Source organism: Glandiceps talaboti, chromosome 11 (assembly GCF_964340395.1).
Source record: "Glandiceps talaboti chromosome 11, keGlaTala1.1, whole genome shotgun sequence".
In the NCBI taxonomy this organism is placed as follows: domain Eukaryota; kingdom Metazoa; phylum Hemichordata; class Enteropneusta; family Spengelidae; genus Glandiceps; species Glandiceps talaboti.
In genome coordinates, this window is record NC_135559.1 from 20,605,041 (window position 1) to 20,612,309 (window position 7,269).

Consider the following 7,269-nt stretch of genomic DNA (forward strand, 5'->3'; position numbering starts at 1 on the left):
GCAGCTCAAAAGGGAGGGACTGTTATTCAGATAGATGACCTAGTACCTTTCGCTTGACTGTTGGAAGACACTAGTACTCTGCATCTCTGTCATTGAGATTGAACAATTTTCAGACAAGACCTTTTCAGTTATGATTAGCGGAATATTTATTTTTGCCGAGATTAGTAGGTCTACAATTCCAATTTACAAGATGTATCTTGCCGCCATGTCACATTGAGCTTTGAACACTTGATTAAATTTAGTCCAGCTTGTATACAGAATGCTAGCCCTGCTTGCAGATGGGCAGGGGTCTATATTACTGACACAGCCCTCAACACCGAAGGGGTGACTTGTTCCGTATGCAAGCAGGACTAACGAAATATGTGCACCACCTGCAAGCAGGTCCATAGACTATGAAATTAAAATATCAGACGATGTTATGTCTACTACAAGTTGAATGTTGTTGACAATTATGGATGGTGTTTTTGGTAAATTTGTTAGAAAATTAAAATTCGAATTGACTCAAAATTATTTTAGATCCCTAGTTTATTTCATTCATCGTTAAAGCTGTAAGACACTGGAATTATTTATAGCCAACCTCAAAAATCCTTTTCCTTTTTTTTTTTGCATTTGCTAGTAATTTTTTTTCTGAGATTTTGTGTAATTTTCATAATAGATATTTTGTAAAATGGTGACTATAATATAAAAGTACAATATTTTACCAACTTTCTGTGTGAAATGTGTTTTATAGTGAGTCATCATATCAAACCACTAACCACTTTATTACGTCACTAAAACAAAACTGCATAGTGAAGAGCTGAACAACAACTGAACCTCTTCTACATGTTACCAAAATAAAAAATAAAAAAAACAGCGGAGCTATTCTGACTGAAAGGTCGCTTGTTAAATATACACATCATGTCCAGTAAAAATGATCAAACCACTTCAACTCATCACTGAATATACAATGTAGTTATGTTCTCTGTCCAAGGACTATTTAGTAAGAAAAGAAACAGGCTTCATACACGATTCATCACAAATTAACAATACCATGACCACGCTCTTAGCAACAACCAAATGCCAATATATTTTGCTAAAATAACATTATCTGTCATTTTTTGCACAGCTGAACTCAGGTTCAGTAGTGCTATATCCACTTAGAAATGTGTGTGTGTATGTAAACGACATAAAGTCAAAAACTGCCTGACCAATTGCCTTGGTATTTGGTGGGGACATTACGTAGGCCATGCAGATGGGAAATTGTTCAAATGCAAATGATTGCATCAAAGATGTGTGTTTTGGGTCAAGAAATGTAATTTTGGGTCAAAAAACTCCAAAACCACTTGGCAGATTGACCTAAAGTTTGGTGGGAATGTTCTTGGTGGTGTTTAATTTGAGATTTGTTCATGATATGATGATTCCATGAGTAATATGTGATTAAGGGCTAAAAATGTGAATGTACATTCAAAAATGTATGCAAATACATGTATGTCTAGCAACATGACCACAACCAAATGATCACGTATATTGCCAAGATAAGACAGTTGGATAGGTGACTGGATAGTCATTCAGCAAATGAATACCTAGACCTACAGTTGTAGCATGGATCAGCATGTGGATAAACATTTTTAAAACTGTACAGTTGTGCTACAATGCCAGTGGCGCTATTTTTAAATTAATTGCCCAAGTGGCTAAATCACTTGTCCAGGGCAAGTAAAACACTATTATTTTGAGCCCTGCTGGTGCTGATAAAACAGTAGGACTGTAAGGGACGGTCAGACAATGTCACACAAGCTCAATAAGCAAAATTCGTTCATCTAGTGGGAGGGGGTCTGGTGTCAATGAGATTGCTGAACTTCATTTTCGCACTTCTAACAGAATTTTGACAAAAAAACTTTCAATCCTTCAATGATAACAGCTTTTAAATTTACTAACTGTAGAAGTATGAGTGAGTTTTATGTTATCAAAATGATATGCAAATACTTAGAATTGCCTAATCTTTGAAAATTAGGTATCTAGCCAAATAAATTTACTACATCACACATCCAAACATCACATGTACAGCTAGAATTTGGGTTAAAATAATACAATTTTGTTTAAAAAATGTCTGTCACTTATTTATTGTCATATCACAAATAACCAATATATTTATATCACAAATAAAATACAAAATACCAACATTCATGTTCCTACACTATATTCTGGTTATATGGTTAAAATGGGTGAAAATGTGATTGAAAATGTTATTTTCAGTCATACTGTACTAATTTGAACAAAATTAATTAACAGCTCACCAATCCGATTATGACGCAATAGTCAGTGCAGCACCAACAATGAAAGTGAACTAAAATATCTGAAGTCGTCACCTCAATACCTTTTGAAAAGGTAGTACGTGAAAATATAATTTCTTATTTAGCAGAACAACAAAAGTTACCAATAACTTTTGCCCAAAATCAGTAAAAAAAACTGCCCACAAGTTGGAAGTATGCGAGTCCGAATCAGGATGCGAAAGTGGTGCTTTTTGCCGACATGCTTATTCTCAAGAGCAAATATGTAGTCGGAATATAAACTAAACATTGCAGCAATCTGATCCCTACATAAACTGTTTTGAGTTCACTCAGCCATATCCTTGTATAAATCAATGTACCGATAGTCAAAATTTAATGAACATTTCTAGGAACAGCACCTTTATTAGACCCCACCGGACGAAGTCTGGGATGGGGACTTATGGATTGGGTTCCATCCGTCCGTCCAACCATCCAGAGCCGTTTCTTGGAGATGCCTGGACCGATTTTTTCAAACTTGGTACAGGGGCAACATACAATGGCATACATATGCACTTCAATTTGTTTCATGATACGATCCAATATGGCCACCTAGCAGCCATTTTGTTTGGGAATTTTCCCTGTCTAAAGCCATAACTCAGACATGCTTGAACAGATCTCATTCAAAGTTGGTATTAGGACAGTGTTCTATGACATATATATGCATATTCATTGTTGTCGTGATACAATCCAATATGGCCGCCTAGCAGCCATTTTGTTAGCAAATTTTCCATGTCCAAAGCCATAACTCAGACATGCTTGAACAGATCTCATTCAAAGGTGGTATTAGTGCAATGTTCTCTGAAATACATGTGTATATCAATTTTCGTCATAATACGATCGAAAATGGCTGCCTGGCAGCCATTTTGTTTGCGAATTTTCCATAACTCAGACATCCTTGAACAGGTCCCCCCCCTGTACCCGACCCATCCTTTATTGTTGAATGGTTTAGTCCATCACATCATCTTGAAGAGTAGGCATGTCCCATGTCCAAGGAGGAGACACAACATGAGTAGGCATGTTCCATGTCCATCGAGCAGACACAACATATCTAAGTCTGTTTGATTTACATTGTAAATGATGTTAGGGGAGACAGCTTTGCTTTGGCGATTTTGAAATTTGAATTCCTCCCTTGATATTTGCAAAAACAGTTTACTAGGCTTATATATTATAGTATTACATTTGATTGTGGAATAACTGGGTAGTTGATTATCTATCAAAAATAGTCTTACGGTTTTATTATCAACTGATGATTGTCGACATCCTGAGGTAAAATGTCCCCATTTTGTTGCAGCCTATGGGATATTGACTCCACTAGCTTTAAACCTTGGCAGAACACTGACATTTATTTTTCTTTCTTTCTTTCAGATTATGCATACAAATATGTTGTATGAACAGGTTTTTATGTGTGACTGAAAAGCCATCACTCTATGGCTAATAGAGCCTTCCTTGAGGATACCTTCAATGGGGAGAGGAGCTGACGACTATATAATCTGATGTAAGCTGCTACTTCCCAGGCAGGATGGACTACATATATGAAGAGCGTGTATATGGAAGACAAAACAAACTCCATATATACGTATACTCAGCCACACATAATCAGCAACAACCAAGTTCTGCCTGATGGTAGTCAGACAAGGTAGAAAAAATGACGGTGATCCTACATATTGATGTAGTCAGATGCACCAATACATATAGATTTCAATTTCATCCCAAAGATGACAGCCCCTGGAATTTACAAACTAAACACAGGGAGAAGAGCAAATCAAACATTTGGTAAGTCAAGCACTGTTAAGTATTCAAGTGTTACACGATCAGGTTAATGAACTTGCAGCCCAAAACACAACAAGAACATCAAAAACATGCTCCTATTACCTACTTTTGGTAAGGAAGTCCATCATTGCAATGGCATGGACAGAGAGATGGTAGCTTTAGTACCTACTACAAATTTGGAATCATAAACATCCTAATGTGAAGGATCTTCTCTGTGAATGCCTATGGAGATTTTGAACTTCATCCTCCTGAGATGGATGACATATGGTAACTACTGGTGATGCCAACCGGAGATTTAAAAACACCTAATGTGATAGCTGGAATGAAACTGGCACATTAGTGTGGACATGAAACGTGCCACAGTGCGAAACAAGAAAAGTGGGAAGTGAGAGGACACGTTGAAAACAGACAGTGGTTATATAAAAAGACATTAAAAACAGTCCACAGTGCGAAACTGGCATATTAGTGTGGACATAAAATGAAACAGGCCACAGTGCGAAACAAGAAAAGTGGCAAGTGAGAGGACACATTTAAAACAGAGAGAATGGCGATATAAAAGGACATTATAAAACAGTCCACAGTGCGAAACTGGCACATTAGTGTGGACACAAAATAAAACCGGCCACAAAGCGAAACAAGAAAAGTGGCAAGTGAGAGGACACGTTGAAAACAGACAGTGGTTATATAAAAAGACATTAAAAAACAGTCCACAGTGCGAAACTGGCACATTAGTGTGGACACAAAATAAAACGGGCCACAGTGAGAAACAAGAAAAGTGGCAAGTGAAAGGACACGTTGAACACAGACAGTGGTTGTATAAAAAGACATTAAAAAACAGTCCACAGTGCGAAACTGGCACATTAGTGTGGACACAAAATAAAACGAGCCACATTGAGAAACAAGAAAAGTGGCAAGTGAAAGGACATGTTGAAAACAGACAGTGGTTATATAAAAAGACATTAAAAAACAGTCCACAGTGCGAAACTAGCACACTAGTGTGGACACAAAATGAAACAGGCCACAATGCAAAACAAGAAAAGTGGCAAGTGAGAGGACACGTTGAAAACAGACAGTGGTTATATAAAAAGACATTAAAAAACAGTCCACAGTGCGAAACTAGCACACTAGTGTGGCCACAAAATGAAACAGGCCACAATGCGAAACAAGAAAAGTGGCAAGTGAAAGGACACGTTGAAAACAGACAATCGCGATATAAAAGGACATTAAAAAACAGTCCACAGTGCGAAACTGGCACATTAGTGTGGACACAAAATGAAACAGGCCACAATGCGAAACAAGAAAAGTGGCAAGTGAGAGGACACGTTGAAAACAGACAATCGCGATATAAAAGGACATTAAAAAACAGTCCACAGTGTGAAACTGGCACATTAGTGTGGACACAAAATGAAACAGGCCACAATGCGAAACAAGAAAAGTGGCAAGTGAGAGGACACGTTGAAAACAGACAGTGTAACGTTATATAAAAAAACATTAAAAAACAGTCCACAGTGCGAAACTGGCACATTAGTGTGGACACAAAATGAAACAGGCCACAATGCGAAACAAGAAAAGTGGCAAATGAGAGGACACGTTGAAAACAGACAATGGCGATATAAAAGGACATTAAAAAACAGTCCACAGTGTGAAACTGGCACATTATTGTGGACACAAAATGAAACAGGCCACAATGCAAAACAAGAAAAGTGGCAAGTGAGAGGACACGTTGAAAACAGACAGTGGTTATATAAAAAGACATTAAAAAACAGTCCACAGTGCGAAACTGGCACATTAGTGTGGACACAAAATAAAACGGGCCACAGTGAGAAACAAGAAAAGTGGCAAGTGAAAGGACACGTTGAACACAGACAGTGGTTGTATAAAAAGACATTAAAAAACAGTCCACAGTGCGAAACTGGCACATTAGTGTGGACACAAAATAAAACGAGCCACATTGAGAAACAAGAAAAGTGGCAAGTGAAAGGACATGTTGAAAACAGACAGTGGTTATATAAAAAGACATTAAAAAACAGTCCACAGTGCGAAACTAGCACACTAGTGTGGACACAAAATGAAACAGGCCACAATGCAAAACAAGAAAAGTGGCAAGTGAGAGGACACGTTGAAAACAGACAGTGGTTATATAAAAAGACATTAAAAAACAGTCCACAGTGCGAAACTAGCACACTAGTGTGGCCACAAAATGAAACAGGCCACAATGCGAAACAAGAAAAGTGGCAAGTGAAAGGACACGTTGAAAACAGACAATCGCGATATAAAAGGACATTAAAAAACAGTCCACAGTGCGAAACTGGCACATTAGTGTGGACACAAAATGAAACAGGCCACAATGCGAAACAAGAAAAGTGGCAAGTGAGAGGACACGTTGAAAACAGACAATCGCGATATAAAAGGACATTAAAAAACAGTCCACAGTGTGAAACTGGCACATTAGTGTGGACACAAAATGAAACAGGCCACAATGCGAAACAAGAAAAGTGGCAAGTGAGAGGACACGTTGAAAACAGACAGTGTAACGTTATATAAAAAAACATTAAAAAACAGTCCACAGTGCGAAACTGGCACATTAGTGTGGACACAAAATGAAACAGGCCACAATGCGAAACAAGAAAAGTGGCAAGTGAGAGGACACGTTGAAAACAGACAGTGGTTATATAAAAAGACATTAAAAAACAGTCCACAGTGCGAAACTGGCACACTAGTGTGGACACAAAATGAAACAGGCCACAATGCGAAACAAGAAAAGTGGCAAGTGAAAGGACACGTTGAAAACAGACAATCGCGATATAAAAGGACATTAAAAAACAGTCCACAGTGCGAAACTGGCACACTAGTGTGGACACAAAATGAAACAGGCCACGGTGCAAAACAAGTAAAGTGGCAAGTGAGAGGACACGTTGAATACTGACAGTGGCGATATAAAAGGACATTAAAAAACAGTTCACAGTGCAAAACTGGCACATTAGTGTGGACACAAAATGAAACAGGCCACAATGCGAAACAAGAAAAGTGGCAAGTGAGAGGACATGTTGAAAACTGACAGTGGTTATATAAAAAGACATTAAAAACAGTTCACAGTGAGAAACTGGCACATTAGTGTGGACACAAAATGAAACAGGCCACAATGCGAAACAAGAAAAGTGGCAAGTGAGAGGTCACGTTGAAAACAGACAGT